We start from the raw sequence: 18,996 nt of genomic DNA on the forward strand, positions 1-18,996 counted from the left end.
CGAAGTGGAAATACAATGGGACACACCAAAAGGACACACTTCCTCTAAGAGGGAAGTTCATAAAGATAAAAGCTTACCTCAAGAAGCAAGAAAAATTTCAAATAACCTAACCTTATGCCTAAGGAACTACAAAAAGAACAAACAAAACCCGAAGTTAGTAAACAGAAAGAAATAAAAGATAAGAGCAGAAATAAATGAAATAGAGATAAAAAATAGAAAAGATTAATTAAACTAGAGATGGATGTATGAAAAAAACAGAATCAGTAAACCTCTTGCCAGACTCAGTAAGACCTCAAGAGAGAGGGTCCAAATCAGTAAAATCATAAATGAAAGGAGGGAAATCACAATTCACAACACAGAAAAACAAAGGATCATAAAAGATTACTACAATTTTATGCCAATAAATTGGAAAATATAGAAAAAGTAAACTCCTAGAAATACACAACCTTCTAAGGCTTAATCAAGGAATTGAAAATGAACTTTTTCACAACATGTTTGCCACCGGGACACAGGTGTCATGACAACTAAAATGGGAAAGGAAAAGATTCAAATCAACATCATCATCATTGCACATACACATTCAAACAAGTCTCCTACTAGTGGTCACTTGATCTACAAATGTGGTGGGATTAACAAAAGAACTATAAAAATATTTTAGAAGGAGGCTGGTGAGATAGTAAAGGGCTCCTTCCAAGTATGTCTGGATCTTAGACAAAGTGAAAGTTGCCTGTGAACGTGGTATCACCTTTGAGATTTCCCTGTGAAAATCTGAGACCAGAAAGTATTATTGGATCATCATCAATGTCCCAGAACACAGAGACTTTCCCCAAAACATAATTACAGGCACATTTCAGGAAGACTGTGCTGTTCTGACTGTAGTTTCTGGTGTTGGTGAATTTGAAGCAGATACCTCTCTGAGAATGGAAGGATCTGTGAGCACTCTCTTATGGCTTACACACGGTGTGAAACAGCTAATTGTTGGTGTAAACAAAATGGATTCCACTGAGCCACTCTACAGCCAGAAGAGATAGGAGGAAATCATTACGGAAGTCAACACCTACCCTAAGAAAATAGACTATAACCCTGACCTACTAGAATTCGTGCCAATTTCTGCAGTGGTGACAACATGCTAGAGCTAAGTGCTAACATACCTTGGTTCAAAGGATGGAAAGTTACCCATAAAGGTGGCAGTTCCAGCATAACCACATTGCTTGAAGCTCTGGATTGCATTCTGCCACCAACTCATTGAATTGACAAGCTCTTGTGTCTGTCCCTTCAGGACAGACACAAAATACAAAATTGGTGGTATTGGTACTGTCCCTGCTGGCTGAGTGGAAATGCATCCTTACACCTACCATTGTGGTCACCTTTGCTCCTGTCATTGTTACAGCTGAAGTAAAGTCTGTTGAAATGTACCAGGAAGCTTTGAGTCCAGGAGACAAATGGGCTTCAATGTCAAGAATGTATCTATCAAAGATGTTCATTGTGGCAATGTGACTGGTAACAGCAAAAATGACCCACCAAGTGAAGCAGCTGGCTTCATGGCTCAGGTGATTATCCTGAGCCACCCAGGACAAATCAGTGCTGAATACACACCTATGTTGGATCATCACACAGCTTACATTGACTGCAAGTTTGCTGAGCTGAAGGACAAGATGGTTGTTCTGGGCAAAGGCTGAAAGATGACCCAAGTTCTTGAAATCAGATGCTGCTGCCATCATTGATATGGTTCCTGGGAAGCCTATGTGCATTTAGAGCTTCTCTGACTAACCTCCTCTGACCTGTTTGCTGTTCATGACATGAGACAGACTGCTGCTGTGGGTGTCATCAAAGCAGTGGACAAGAAGGCAGCTGGAGCTGGCACGGTCACCAAGTCCACCCAGAAAGCTCAGAAGGCCACCCAGTCTTAATCAGTGGTAGAAGAATGGTCTGTCAACTGTATGTGTCAAAGGGCCATTTAAGTTTAATAGTAAAAGACAGGTTAATACTAACGATGCATCATAAAACCTTCAGGAGGAAAGGAGAATGTTTTGTGAACCATTTGAGGTGTGTGTGTGTGTTTGTGTGTGTGTGTGCGCGCGCACACGCTCGTGAATGTGTGTCCGTTTTTTAGTTTTTAAGTTCAGTACTTTTTCATTGAAACAACTTGACCAAAAATCTGTCACAGAATTTTGAGACCCATCAAAACAAAGTTTAATGAGAAAAAAAAGAAATAGAAAATGTGAATAGACCAATTTCAAGTAATGGAATTGAAGAAGTCATTTTAAAACTCCCCCAAAAAACAGATCCAGGATCAGACAGCTTTGCAGGTGAATTCTACCAAACATTCAGAGTTAGTACTTCTTCTCAAATTAGTGCAAAAAATTAGAGAGGAAGGAATGATTCTAAACTCTTTTTATAAGTTCAGCATACCTTAATAACAAAACCACACAGACATCACAAAAGATAATTACAAGCCAATATCCCTGTTTTGCGCATGATGCAAAATTTTTCAACACAACATTAGCAAACTGAATTCAACAATATATTAAAAAGATTATATACTATGATCAAGTGTACTCCACAGATGTAAAGGGTGCTTCAATATCTCCATGTCAAACACGATACATCTTATTAACAAAGAATAAAAATCTTAAGATCTCCTCAGTAGATACAGAAAAAGCATTTGAACAAAATTCAACATCCATTTATGCAAAAAATTCTCAACAAAGTGGTTTACAGGAAATGTATCTCAGCACAAGAGAGGCTATTTATAACAAGTCCACAGCTAACATTATACTCAATAGTGAAAAGCTGAAAGTTTTTCCTTTAAGATGAGGATTAAGATAAGGATGCCCACCCTTGCCACTTTTATTCAACGAAGTATTCTAACTCCCAGACACAACAATTAGACAAGAAAAAGAAAAGCCACCCAAATTGGTAAGAAAAAATTAAAACTGTCATTATTTGCAGGTGATATGATACTATATATAAAACACTCTCAATATGTCACCAAAAAAAAACCCAGTAGAACTAATAAATTCCATAAAATGTAGAATATAGAATTAACATATAGAAATTAGTTGCTTTTTTATATACTAATAATAAGCTATCAGAAAGAAATTAAGAAAACAATGCCACTTATAATTGCACCAAAAAGAATAAAATACCTAGGAATAAATTTAACCAAGGAGGTAAAATATTTGTACTCTGGAAACTATAAGACAATGATGAAAGAAATCGAAAATGGCAAAAAGAAATAAAAAGATATATCATACTCACAAGAATTAAAATTCTTAAAATATCCATACTTCTTAAAGCAATCTACAGATCTAATGTAATTCCCGTCAAAATACCAATGGCATTTTCAAAGAACTAGAACAAGAATCCTAAAATTTGTATTGAACCATAAAAATACCAAACAGCCAAAGCAATTTTTAGGAAGAACAAAGATCATGAGCAGCTACAATTTTCCTTGGTGAGAGTAAGGGCAGAGAGGATAGTCTAAACAATAAGTGTTTAATTTGTTCTAATTCAAGGCCAATTTATAGAGGACACAAATAGTTTGCCTCTTTCTCTAAAAGGTTTCAGTGTTGTGCCGTAGTATTTCCTTATCTATGGTTTTGGTTTCTTTGGTTTCAGTTACACATGGTCAACCACAGTCTGGAACACAGACGATTCTCCTTCTGATGGATCCTCAGAAGGTTGACAGCCCAATGCTATGTCAAAATGTTCTGTGTCGTCTCAGAACAAAGTATCATGCTCCAATTTCAAATTATACTACAAAGTTAAAGTTATTAAAACTATATTTTATTGACATAAAAACAGACATGTAGACCAATGTAATAGAATAGGGAGCCTAGATATAAAACCATGCATGTATGGTCCATTAACCCACGGCAAAGGAGGCAAGAATATACAAAGAGGAAAAGACGTGTGTCGATAAGGACTGGGAAAATTGCAAAAATAAATTCAAATGGTTTAATGACTTAAACGTAAGACCTGAAATCATAAAACTTCTCAAACAAAACATAGGGCATAAGGTCTTTGACATCAGTCTGAGCAATTTATTTTTGGGCCAGTTTCCTCAGGCAAGGACAAAACAAAGCTATAACAAACAAATGAGATTATACCAAAGTTAAATAGCTTTTGCACAGCAAAATAAATAATAACAAAACAAAAGGCAACCTACTGAATGGGAGAAGATATTTGCAAACCATACCATCAATAGGAGGTTAAAAATAATTATATGAAAAACTTTCACACCTTCATATCAATAAAACAAAGAATCTCAATTTAAAAAAATGGGTAGAAGATGTGAATAGACTTTTTTTCCCCCAAAGAAGATATACAGCATACATTAAAGATACTGAGTATCAATGGTCATCAGAGAAATGCAAAATCACAATGAGATATCACATCTGTCAGATTGGCTATCATCAAAATGGCACACAATAAAATGTATTAGTGAGGAGATGAGGAAAAGAGAACACTTGTACACTGTTGCTAAGAATGTTAAATTAGTGCAGACACTTTGCAAATCAACATGGAGTTTACCCCAAAAATAAAAAAAGTAGAACTACCATACCATCCAGAAATTCTGCTTCTGAATATATATCTGCAGAAAATGAAAAACCAAATTTTTAAGTATGAATATACCCTTATATTCATTGCACAATTATTTATAATAGCCAAGATACAAAAGTAACTTAACCGTCCATCAATAAGTGAATAAGTAAAGATGTGGTATACACATACAATGAAATATTACTCAGCTCTAGAAAAAATAAAATTCTCCCATTTCCAAGAACATGGATGGACCTAGGGGATATTATGCTAAGTGAAATAAGTCAGAGATTTTATCATTTCACTTACACATGGAACCTAAAAAACAAGTGAACAATCAAGACAAAATAGAAACAGACTTACAAAGTACAGGAAACTGTTGGTTGCAAGAATGGAGAGAAATTGGGAGGTAGGAGAAATAGGTTAAGGAGGTTAGGAGGTACAAACTTCCAGTTGTAAAATAGCAAGTCATGGGGATGCAATGTATACAACATAGAAAATATAATCAGTAATATTGTAATAACTATGATGACAGATGGTAACTAAACTTATTGGGATTATTTCATAATGTATAAAAATATCAAATCATTATGGTGTATACCTGAAACCAAGAGGATATGGTTTGTCAATTATACTTCAATAAAAAATTAACAAAATCTAAAAGTTATTTGGGGTCCTCAATTATTTTTAAGAGTACAAGGGAAGCCTGAGAAGAAAAATTTTGAGAACTGCTGGGCTAAAGTAAAAAGGTGATCCAGAAATCAATTCCCATGTTTCAATTATGTTCTTTATTCATTCTTCTTAATTCTTCATTCATTATTATATTCTAAATTCAATAATTATTTCTTGAGCACTATTTTATGCAAAACAGTTCTAGGTATCAGATACACAGTGTTGAACAAAACAAGTGTCATTATTCCTAGTGAGCATTGAAAATAATCAGTACAAATACATGTTTACTACAAACTTTGATATTTTTTTTCTGAGAGAAAGAACAGGATGCTATGAGGTAGAATAATGGAGTGAGGGAAGTATAAATTACAAAGTCTGTACAGAAGGATAAAGAGAAATCACCATAAAGTAAATAAGAGTAAAGAGACCTGACAGAAGAAACATGTACTCCAGGAACTTAAGTATGAACAGGTAGCTAGAGTATAACAAGCCAAGGAGAGGCTGGAAAGGAAGACGCTGGAAACAGAGGCAGGGGACATATCTTACAGGCCATTATGTCATGACAAAAATTTTAGATTTTATTCTCTGTGCAGTAAGAGGTTCTTAAATATGTCAAGCAGTGGAGTGGCATAACTTGTGTTCAAAAGGCAGTGCTAATTAAAAGGTAAATGTATTGGATTGGAAGAAGGGCAGCTATCAAAGTTAACCCATAGAAATAGAATGGGAAAAACTAGTAAATCCAGTGAAAAATCTGTACAGTAGTTCTACCCCTATCTGCAAGGGATACGTCAAAAGACCAAGAGGATGCCTGAAATCATGGATAGTACCAAACCATATATATCCTATGTTGTTTCCTATGATACCTATGATAAAGTTTCATTTATAAGATAGGCACATTAAGAGGTTAGTAATAATGATAAAATAGAACAATTATAACAATATAGTATAATAAAAGTTAGGTGAATGTTCTTTCTCTCCCTCCCTCCAAGTATCTTATTGTACTGTACTCATCTTTCTTCTTGTGATGATGTGAGATGATGAAATGGCTACATGATTGAGATGAAGTGAGACGACACAGACATTTTGACATAGCATTGGGCTGTCAACCTTCTGAGGATCCATCAGAAGGAGAATCGTCTGTGTTCCAGACTGTGGTTGACCATGTGTAACTGAAACCAAAGAAACCAAAACCATAGATAAGGAAATACTATGGCACAACACTGAAACCTTTTAGAGAAAGAGGCAAACTATTTGTGTCCTCTATAAATTGGCCTTGAATTAGAACAAATTAAACACTTATTGTTTAGACTATCCTCTCTGCCCTTACTCTCACCAAGGAAAATTGTAGCTGATCATATATGTATACTTAAACATTTATTTCATTTATTTTTTGAGGGGATGGGAGGGGCAGGAGAGAGAGAGAGAAAATATTAAGCAGGCTTCATGCCCAGTATGGAGCCCCAAGGCGGGGGGTGGGAGGGGGGTTGGTCTCACAACCCTGAGATCATAACCTGAGCCCAAATCAAGAGTCAGATGCATAACTGACTAAGACACCCAGGCACTCCTATACTTTATGTCTAAAAGTTCACTTCAACTGTCATGTAAGAACGACTGGGGCTAAGGGAGCAAAGTTGGGGGGTTTCATTAAGAGGATTATACTTGTCAAAGAGAAAGATGTTGGTAGCCTGGATAAAATGGTGACAGTGAAAATGGAGAGGAGTGGATAACTGTAAGACAAGAAGATTAAAAACAATGAATTTTTCTGTATGTGAAATGTGAAATGTGAAATGAATTGTGAAGGGTGAAGAAGGGTAGAGATAAAATATTACAAAGTATTGTGCAGCTGAGTACATGATGATTCCATTTACTGAGATGAGAAAAACAGGAGAAACATGTTGAGTTTTCCTGCTCTCACCAGGAGTGCCCACCCAGGAGTAATGGCTTCTAAATGAGCTAGTTTCCCTATCACCTGTACCATTTGCACCTCACCTGGTATTCAACCTGAGGGTTTTTACTTCTCTGACAGCCTACAGAATTATCCAAACAAGTCAATTACATCCATCCATGGGAAACCTGGGGTACCCAACTTTCCTCTTATTACCGAATCTGCCTCCCACAACCCCTGCTAGTTCACTCCATTCCCTGTGCAACACCCATGTTGCCTTACATGGTCCCTAGGGTCTTTGTTCACCAGAGTGTAAATGTATTTGACAATAAGCAGTTGTCAATCTCTTCTGTAGAGGGTTGGGTGTCATGTATTGAGCTATCATACTATTTAGGGCAAGTGATCCTTTCTTCACCAAAGAGCAAATACAAGGTGATCAGAACACTACATAAATGTCATTTAAAGCTAAGTATATAGATTAAGACATGCAGGCACAAAGTTTAAAGATGAAAGAGTGCTTAGCAATAAGGTATAGTAATGATCCAGTAGGAGAAGCTGAGAAGTAGGTTGATAAGTGAGAGGAAAACTGGTAAAACGCAGAGTCCTAGAGGCCAAAAAAAAAAATATTTCTAGAAGAGGACAAAATTACTTATAATCCCAGAATCAAAGTTAGAAGAAAAAAATATGTTAGTAGATATAAAATATAAAAAAGAAGCAAGCTCTACAAGAACACAAAGTGTGTATTGAGGGGAATAAAAGTGGAGAGATTTTATGTGTGATTATTGAAGTGATATCTACTTAAAATAGATGGTTTTAACTGCAAGCTATTTTATGCAAACCTCAAGCTAACCACCAAGAAACTTGTAATAGGCACAGGAAAGAAAAATAGAAAAGAATTAAAGTCACTAAAAAATTCTTAAGTCACAAAAGAAGACAGCAATAGAAGAAGAGAGAATAATAAGGATAGCACAACAGACAGAAAACAATTAACAAAATGGCAATAATAAGTCTTCACCATCAATAATTAAATTAAGTATAAATGGATTAAATGCCCTAATCAAAAGGCAGAGGGTGATTGAATTTTTTTTTTTTAATTCAGCAATATACTATCTACAAAAGACTCATTTTAGTTTTAAAAACACATTGTCTGAAAGTAAAGTTTTGGGAAAATACACTACATGAAAACAGTAACAACAAAAAAAGCTGAAATGGTTCTAATACTACAAGACAAAATAGACTTAACGTCAAAAATTATCTCTAGACACAAAGTCATTGTATAATGATAAAAGGCTCAATCCAACAGCAAGATCTAACAATAAATATGTATGGATCCAATATAAAATAAGCATTAAAATTAATAATCTGAGGGGCACCTGGGTGCTCAGTTGGTTAAGCACCCAACTTCAGCTCAGGTCATGATCTCATGGTTCATGGGTTTGAGCCCCACATTGGGCTCTGTGCTGGACATCTCAGAGCCTGGAGCCTGCTTCGGATTCTGTGTGTCTCTCTCACTCTCTGCCCCTCCCCTACTCACGCTCTGTATGTGTGTGTGTCTCTCTCTCTCTCAAAAATAAATAAACATTAAAAAAAAATAATTAATAATTTGAAAGGAGAGATTGACAATACAACAATAGGGAAAGACTTCAATACCAACTCTCAAATAAAAGATACAAATTCAGACAGAAATTCATAAACAGCTGACTTGAACAACACTGTAGATCAGATGGACCTCAACAGACATAGGTAGAACTTTCCATCGAACAGAATACACATTCTTCCCAAGAGCTCAAGGAACATCTCCAAAACAGATTACATGGTACTTCATAAAACAAGTCATAACAAACTTAAGAATATAAAAATTATCACAAGTATTTTTTCCAGTCATAATGCAGTGAACTAAAATATCACTAAGAAATGGAAAATTCACAAACGTGGAAACTAAACAACCCTTGAACCATTCAGTAAAAGAAATCAAGATGAAATTTTAAGCATATCTTGAGAAAAACAAAAATAAAATCACAACATAATATTTGAGATGCAGCCAAGAGTACTAAGAGAGCATTTTATAGCAATAAATGCCTATATGAAAATGAAGAAAGATCTCAAATAACAATGTAACTATACATATCAAGGAATGACAAAAAGAACACACTAACTCAGAGTTAGCACAAGGAAGAAAATAATAATGATTATAGCAGAAATAAATCAACTAGAGACCAGAAAAACTATAGAAAAAAATAATAAAAGAGTTGGTTTTATGAAAAGATAAACAACACGACAAATATTTAGACTAAAAAAAGACTCAAGATCATAAATGAAATATCACAATGGTTGTTTCGTAAATAAAAAAGACAGACTATTATGAACAATTATGTACCAAATTTAATAACCTAGAAAAAAATGGACAAATTCCTAACAACATACAACCTACCCAAACTGAATCAAGAGGGAATAGAAAGCCCAATAATAAATAAGGAGACTGACTCAGTAATCAAAAACCTCTCAACTAAGAAAAGTTCAGGGCCAGATGGCTTCATGGGTAAATTCTACCGAATACTAAAAGACTACTTATTCTTTGTAAACTCTCCCCCCCAAAAAAATTTCCACTCATTTTGAGGCCAAAATCACCCTGAAATGAGAGCCAGAAAAAGCCAATATAAGAAAACTATAGGAGAATATGTCTGACAAACATAGATATCAGAATGTTAAATTCAACAGTAGCAAATTGGGGCGCCTAAGGGGATGAGTCTATTATCCATCTGCCTCTTGGTTTTGACTCAGGTCATGATCTCAGGGTTCATGAGACTGAGCCCCGCATCAGGGCTGTCAGCATGGAGCCTGCTTGGAATTCTCTCTCTCCCTCTCTCTCTGCTCCTCCCTCACTCTCATGCATGTGCTCTCTCTCAAAATAAAATAAAGTAAGATAAAATAAAATAAAAACTAGCCAACAAAATTCAGCACCACCTTCACAGGATCAACTATCACAACCAAGTGAGATTTATTTCAGGGATGCAAGGGAGGTTCAACATACACAAATCAGTGTGACACACCACGTGAACAAAATCAAAGAAATTACATAATTGTCTCAATGGATGGTAAAAAAAAATTAGACAAATTTCAACATTAATTCATGATAAAAAACTATAGACAAAATAGAATGAATTTAACACAACGCAAGCATTTATGAAAATCCCACAGCCAACATGATAATCAATAAAAAACAGCTGAAAGCTTTCCCTCTGGTACAAGGCAATGATGCCCACTCCTGCTACTTCTACTCTACATAGTAGTGGAAGTACTACCCTGAGCAATTAGAAAAAAGAAAAGACATCCAAATCCAAAAGAAAGAAGTAAAATTATCTTTTTGTATATGACCTGACTATGTATGCAGAAAATCCTCAAGACTCAAGGATAACTACCACGTGTTAGAATAAACTAATTCAGTAAAGCTGAAGGATGCAAAATCAACATCCAAAAGTTAGTCACATTTCTATACACAAACAACAAACTATCCCCCCCCCAATTTAAGAAAATTATCCCCTTTATAAGAGCAACAAAAAGAATAAAATATCTGGAATAAACCTAACCAAAGAGATAAAAGACTTGTACCTCAACAGTTATAAATATTGATGATGGAAATGAAAGAACACACAAATACATGGAAAGACATCCCATATTCATCAATTGAAAGAATATTGAAATGTCCACTCTATCCAAAGTTATCTACAGACTCAATGCAATTCATATCAAAATTCCAATGGCATTCCTTACAGAAATAGTAAAAGTAATCCTAAAATTCCTATGTAAGTACAGAGACCCCAAAAAGCCAAAACCATTTTAATAACAAACATAGAGGTATCATACTTTCTGATAAACAAATATGTTACGAAGATACTATAATGAAAACAGTATAATACTAGCATAAAGACAGACAAGACCAAGGAACAGAATAAAAAGCTCAGACATAAATCCAATCATATACAGGCAACTGATCTTTGACAAGGTGTCAATACAAAATGAGGAAATGATACTATCTTCAATAAATGGCACTAGGGAAGCTGGATACTCACATCAAGAATGCAACTGAACTTGTATCTCACACCATATACAAAGCTTCTTGACATTTATCTGGGCAACATTTTTGTGGCAAAACACTTTTAATATGCGTTATTTTTTTTAAAGTATAATTAATATACAATGTTATATTAGTTTCAGGTATACAACATATGGATTCAACAACTCTCTATATTGCTCAGTGCAGCATGAGTATACTCACTATCTGTCACCACACAACATTGTTACAATGTTGTGCTTTGTACTTTTTTTTAATATATGAAATTTATTGTCAAATTGGTTTCCATACAACACCCAGTGCTCATCCCAAAAGGTGCCCTCTTCAATACCCATCACCCACTCTCCCCTCCCTGCCACCCCCCATCAACCCTCAGTTTGTTCTCAGTTTTTAAGAGTCTCTTATGCTTTGGCTCTCTCCCATTCTACCCTTTTTTTTTTTCCCTTCCCCTCTCCCATGGGTTTCTGTTAAGTTTCTCAGGATCCACTTAAGAGTGAAAACATATGGTATCTGTCTTTCTCTGTATGGCTTTTTTCACTTAGCATCACACTCTCCAGTTCCATCCACATTGCTACAAAGGGCCATATTTCATTCTTTCTCATTGCCACGTAGTATTCCATTGTGTATATAAACCACAATTTCTTTATCCATTCATCAGTTGATGGACATTTAGGCTCTTTCCGTAATTTGGCTATTGTTGAGAGTGCTGCTATAAACATTGGGGTCCAAGTGCCCCTATGCATCAGTACTCCTGTGTCCCTTGGGTAAATTCCTAGCAGTGCTACTGCTGGGTCATAGGGTAGGTCTATTTTTACTTTTTTGAGGAACCTCCACACTGTTTTCCAGAGCGGCTGCACCAGTTTGCATTCCCACCAACAGTGCAAGAGGGTTCCCGTTTCTCCACATCCTCTCCAGCATCTATAGTCTCCTGATTTGTTCATTTCGGCCACTCTGACTGGCGTGAGGTGATATCTCAGTATGGTTTTGATTTGTATTTCCTTGATGAGTAGCGACGTTGAGCATCTTTTCATGTGCCTGTTGGCCATCCAGATGTCTTCTTTAGAGAAGTGTCTATTCATGTTTTCTGCCCATTTCTTCACTGGGTTATTTGTTTTTTGGGTGTGGAGTTTGGTGAGCTCTGTATAGATTTTGGATACTAGCCCTTTGTCCGATATGTTATTTGCAAATATCTTTTCCCATTCCGTTGGTTGCCTTTTAGTTTTGTTGATTGTTTCCTTTGCTGTGCAGAAGCTTTTTATCTTCATGAGGTCCCAATAGTTCATTTTTGCTTTTAATTCCCTTGCCTTTGGGGATGTGTCAAGTAAGAAATTGCTACACCTGAGGTCAGAGAGGTCTTTTCCTGCTGTCTCCTCTAGGGTTTTGATGGTTTCCTGTCTCACATTCAGGTCCTTTATCCATTTTAAGTTTATTTCTGTGAATGGTGTGAGAAAGTGGTCTAGTTTCAATCTTCTGCGTGTTGCTGTCCAGTTCTCCCAGCACCATTTGTTAAAGAGACTGTCTTTTTTCCATTGGATGTTCTTTCCTGCTTTGTCAAAGATGAGTTGGCCATACGTTTGTGGGTCTAGTTCTGGGGTTTCTATTCTATTCCATTGGTCTATGTGTCTGTTTTTGTGCCAATACCATGCTGTCTTGATGATGACAGCTTTGTAGTAGAGGCTAAAGTCTGGGATTGTGATGCCTCCTGCTTTGGTCTTCTTCTTCAAAATTCCTTTGGCTATTTGGGGCCTTTTGTGGTTCCATATGAATTTTAGGATTGCTTGTTCTAGCTTCGAGAAGAATGCTGGTGTGATTTTGATTGGGATTGCATTGAATGTATAGATAGCTTTGGGTAGTATTGACATTTTGACAATATTTATTCTTCCAATCCATGAGCATGGAATGTTTTTCCATTTCTTTATATCTTCTTCAATTTCCTTCATAAGCTTTCTATAGTTTTCAGCATACAGATCTTTTATATCTTTGGTTAGATTGGTTCCTAGGCATTTTATGCTTCTTGGTGCAATTGTGAATGGGATCAGTTTCTTTATTTGTCTGTTACTTCATTATTAGTCTATTAGAATGCAACTGATTTCTGTACATTGATTTTGTATCCTGTGACTTTGCTGAATTCATGTATCAGTTCTAGCAGACTTTTGGTAGAGTCTATCGGATTTTCCATGTATAATATCATATCATCTGCAAAAAGTGAAAGCTTGGCTTCATCTTCGCCAATTTTGATGCCTTTGGTTTCCTTTTGTTGTCTGATTGCTGATGCTAGAACTTCCAGCACTATGTTAAACAACAGCGGTGAGAGTGGACATCCCTGTCGTGTTCCTGATCTCAGGGGGAAAGCTCTCAGTTTTTCCCCATTGAGGATGATGTTAGCTGTGGGCTTTTCATAAATGGCTTTTATGATGTTTAAGTATGTTCCTTCTGTCCCGACTTTCTTGAGGGTTTTTATTAAGAAAGGATGCTGAATTTTGTCAAATGCTTTTTCTGCATCGATTGACAGGATCATATGGTTCTTATCTTTTCCTTTATTAATGTGATGGATCATGTTGATTGATTTGCAAATGTTGAACCAGTCTTGCAGCCCAGGAATGAATCCCACATGATCATGGTGAATAATTCGTTTTATATGCTGTTGAATTCGATTTTCTAGTATCTTATTTAGAATTTTTGCATCCATATTCATTAGGGATATTGACCTGTAGTTCTCTTTTTTTACTGGGTGTCTGTCTGGTTTAGGAATCAAAGTAATACTGGCTTCATAGAGTAAGTCTGGAAGTTTTCCTTCCCTTCCTATTTCTTGGAATAGCTTGAGAAGGATAGGTATTATCTCTGCTTTAAACGTCTGTTAGAACTCCCTTGGGAAGCCATCTGGTCCTGGGGTCTTATTTGTTGGGAGATTTTTGATAACTGATTCAATTTCTTCACTGGTTATGGGTCTGTTCAAGCTTTCTATTTCTTCCTGATTGAGTTTTGGAAGTGTGTGGGTGTTTAGGAATTTGTCCATTTCTTCCAGGTTGTCCAGTTTGTTGGCATATAATTTTTCATAGTATTCCCTGATAATTGCTTGTATTTCTGAGGGATGAAATTTGTACTTCTTAATCCTGTTCACCTATTTTACTCATCTCCCCATCTACCTCCTCTCTGGCAACCATGAGTTTCTTCTCTGTATAAAAGAGGTTTTTTTGTTTGCTTTCCTGCTTTGTTTTTGTAGATTTCTCATGTAAGTGAAATCATATGTTGTTTGTCTTTCTCCCTCTGACTTATTGCACTTAGCATAATACCTTCTAAGTCCATTTATGTTGTCACAAATGGCAAGATTTCATCTTTTCCTCATGACTAACACTCCATTGTGTGTGTGTGTGTGTGTATGTGTGTGTCTGTGTGTGTGTATTCATCTGTTAATGGACAATTGGAGATATTACTCACCAGTCAGAATGGCTAGTATCAAGAAGAGAATAAACAACAATTGTTGGTGAAGATGTGGAGGGAAAAAAACCCTTGTACACTGTTGGTGGCAATGTGAATTGGTGCAACAATTTTGGAAAACAGTATGGAGATTCCTCAAATGGAAACAACTTTGGAAAACATATGAAGATTCCATATGATCCAAAGGCTGAGGATTTACCCTCCAAAAAAGACAAAAACACTAATTATACACACACACACACACACACACACCTGTGTTTACTGCTGCATTATTTACAACAGCCAAAATATGGAAGCAACCCAAATGTCCATCAATAGATGGGCAATAATTTTTAACACAACACCAAAAACACAAGCAAGCAGTAAATCATCAAACTAAAAATCTTCTGCGTGATAAAGAAAACCATTAACAAAATAAAAAGGCAGCCTACGCACTGGGAAAGCTTATTTACAAACCATGTTATCTGTTTGATGATTAATACCCAAATATGTAAGTAACTCATACAACTCAATAGCAAAAAAAAAGAAAAAAATATGTGTAATTTAAAAAAGGGCAAAAGATCTGCATAGGCAAATTTTCTTGGTATTTATTTAAATTCCATTTAACATACAATGTAGTAATAGTTTCAGGTGTACAATTTAGTGATTCAGCATTTCCACAGATTTCTTAAAAGAAGACATACAAGTGGCCAACAGGTATATGAAAAGGTATTCAATATCACTCTCATCAGGGAAATGCAAATGAAAATCAAAAAAAAGGCATCACTTCATGCCTGTTAGAATGTCTATTATCAAAAAGTCAAAAATAAGTATTAGTAACGATGTAGAGCAAAGGAAACTTTTGTACAGTGTTGGTGGGATGTAAACTTGTACAGCCATTATGAAAAATAATTTGAAGGCTCCTCTGCAAATGAAAAACAGAACTACCTTGGGGAGCCTGGGTGACTCAGTCAGTTAAGTGCTCAACTCTTGGTTTTGGCTCAGGTCATGATTTCAGGATTTGTGAGTTCAAACCCCATATCTGGCTCTGTGCTGACAGTGTGGAGCCTGCTTGAGATTCTCTCTCCCTCTACCTCTCTCTCTCCCCCTCTCCTACTCATGCTTTCTTTCTCTCAAAATAAATAAAGTTAAGAAAAAAATAGAACTACCTTATAATCCAGCAATACCACTTCCAGTTGTATATCCAAAGGAATGAAATCACTGTCTCTAAGAAATGTTTACACTTCCATGTTTATTGCAGCATTATTCACAATAGCTAAGACATGGAAACTTGAATGTCCGTAATGAATAAATGGATAAAGAAGATGTGATACACACACATACACACATAAATATTATTCAGCCTTCAAAAAGAAACAAATCCTGACATAAGTGAATCTGGAGGACATTATGCTAAGTGAAATAAGCTAGACACGGAAAGATAATGCAGCATGATCCCACTTTTATGTAGAATATAAAATAGCCAAACTCATTGAAGCAGAGAGTACATGGTGGTGGCAACAGGTTGAGGTAGAGATAACGGAGGAGATGTTGGGAAAGGGATACAAAGTTTTAGTTATACAAAAAGAATAAATTCTGAAGATCTAATATAGTTCTGAGGCATGGAACTATAATTAATAATACTGTGGGATGCCGGGTGGCTCAGTCGGTTGGGTGTCTGACTTCGACCCAGGTCATGATCTCATGGTTGGTGGGTTCAAGCCCTGCATCGGGCTCTGTGCTGAGAGCTCAGAGCCTGAAGCCTGCTTCATATTCTGTCTCTGTCTCTGTCTCTCTCTCTCTCTTTCTCTCTCTCTCTCTCTCTCTGTCTCTCCATGGCTTGTTCTATTTCTCTCTCAAAAATAAATGATAAACATTTTTAAAACCCACAATACTGTGCCATATATTTAAATTTGCTAAGAGGGTGAATGTTAAGTGTTCTCACCAGAAATTTAAAAAAAATTAACTATGTGTTGTGATGTATGTCTTAATTAGCACGATTGTGGTGCCAACTTCACAATGTATATATGCAAACATCATTGTCTGCCTTAAGTATATACAGCTTTATTTGTAAAAAAAAAAAAAAAAAAAAAAAAAAAAAAGACATCTACTCAGCTATATTTGGTAATATAGAAATCATTGGTGAATAAGAAATCTGGAATGAAAGAAAGAAGCTTATTTGAGTGCCGGAAGGAATAACCCACTAAGGAAAAAGTTTGAGGATTCTAAAGAAAGAAGAAATAGAAAGAAAGAGAGGTCCTTAAAAGACAAGGTGCAGTAGTGCATGACTGGAGAGAATGGTCTTTGAAAAGAGTAACAACTCATAATCCTTGTGATTATAAGAAAAAACTGAGTGTACATCCTGGTATTTTCTATATTTGGTATCAGATGAAAGAGTTCTTTTCTGGTGCTTCTATTTTCCCATTGAAGTATGGGGAAAGTATAGTTGCAACTGTGAATAGGAATTTGAGGAGAGAGAATATAGTATCAAAACGAGTTAATGTGGAGGTAAAGAGCCCACTTGAAAATTATGGTAGAATTTTGATAGTTTTGATTCTCAATTAAAATAGTTCTTAACTGTATGTAAATCAGAAATATGACAATAATTGCTACAACTTTATAAACACCTACTATCTCTTCACATACATCTTTTTAATTTAAACCTTACAACCTTATGATGTTGAAATCATTTCCCCTATTTTCTAAAGAAAGTGAAGCTCAAACTTTCTGTAATTCATCAATCTGGAAAGTGACAAGGCACTGAAATGCATTAAATTCTATTCAACCTACAACGTCATTCATCATCAAGGAAATAAAAATGAAAGCCACACTGAACTACCACTTCACTCTGGTCAGAGTGGCTAAATTGAACAAATCAGGAGACTATAGATGCTGGAAAGGATGTGGAGAAATGGAAACCCTCTTGCACTGTTGGTGGGAATGCAAACTGGTGCAGCCACTCTGGAAAATAGTGTGGGGATTCCTCAAAAAATTAAAAATAGACCTACCCTATGACCCAGCAATAGCACTGCTAGGAATTTACCCAAGGGATACAGGAGTACTGATGCATAGGGGCACTTGGACCCCAATGTTTACAGCAGCACTCTCAACAATAGCCAAATTATGGAAAGGGCCTAAATGTCCATCAACTGATGAATAGATAAAGATGTGGTTTATATATACAATGGAATACTACTTGACAATGAGAAAGAATGAAATTATGCCATTTGCAGCAATGTGGATGGAACTGGAAGGTATTATGCTTAGTGAAATAAGTCAGTCAGAGAAGGATAGAGATTGTATATTTTCACTCATGTGGATCTTGAAAAACTTAACAGAAGATCATGGAGGAAGGGAAGGGGGAAAAATAGTTACCAACAGAGAGGGAGGGAGGCAAACCCCAAGAGACTCTTAAATACAGAGAACAAAATGAGGGTGGATGGGGGCAGGGGAGAGGGGAAAATGGGTGATGGGCATTGAGGAGAGCACTTCTTGGGATGAGCACTGGGTGTTGTATGTAAGCCAATTCGACAATAAATTATATTCATAAAAAATTCTATTCAACCTAGTTATAGCTATATTCAATGCACTATATCCGTGTCTCTCCAACTTGGGTAATGCAGATGCACTTTACAGGGAAACAATTCTCATGGACTCATAGCATTGACTGAAATTAGTTTTTATTTAAGGTGTACAAACAAAAATGAGAATAAACTCTATACTTATAGCTCTTATACAACTACAAAACCATGTAGAATTTCTAAATTACCAACAAAACTTTAAGACCAGCAAAATTCCAACTACCAACATTATTTTGAAGCAGTATTTGTTAAAACAGATTCATTTATAATAGATCTAAAAGTAAAGTGATATATTTTTGTGTAATATATTTCCCTTTTGTTAATCTCTTTATTTTGAGCATAGTAAGCTGTTATTTGAGTTGCTATCATTAGCATTATTTTTTCTTAACAATAGACTAATTTTTAACTACCAATTATTTTTACAGTGCACTTAAAATACTGAAAAAATTCAAGGAAAATGTCTTCATTGTGTGTGCAATATGCTTATAGCTAATGCACATTTTAAGATGATACTTATAAAGATGATATGTTTTTTTATAGTTTTGGGCATGCTTCTGACTACCTGAGTGCAACTACAGCTTAATGAACTAATTATCCTGTCAATGGCACAGGTCTCAATTCCAGCTACTGTGCTATGGTGTACTCTTCACACCAGAAGATTTATAAACCAAAATACAAATGCAGGCACTGACATTGTGTGAAGGTATCATTTATAGGTAGTGATTCAAATGCTCTAAAATTTGAGGTATTATCCCATCTCAACTCTAATCCTCCCCTACCAGCAAACACAATCACCACCATGCCCTTTTAAGTGGGTGGTTAGC

The 18,996-nt window shown here is 35.8% G+C and overlaps 1 pseudogene; it reads left to right on the forward strand.

The window, feature by feature from the left end:
* Positions 1 to 529: 529 nt before the first annotated feature.
* On the forward strand, positions 530 to 1,910 carry LOC112855574 (elongation factor 1-alpha 1 pseudogene; annotated as a pseudogene).
* The last annotated feature ends 17,086 nt before the right edge of the window (positions 1,911 to 18,996 follow it).

The sequence above is a fragment of the Puma concolor genome, chromosome B3, assembly GCF_028749965.1.
Source record: "Puma concolor isolate L17-30 chromosome B3, mPumCon1.1.hap2, whole genome shotgun sequence".
NCBI classification, from domain to species: Eukaryota; Metazoa; Chordata; class Mammalia; order Carnivora; family Felidae; genus Puma; species Puma concolor.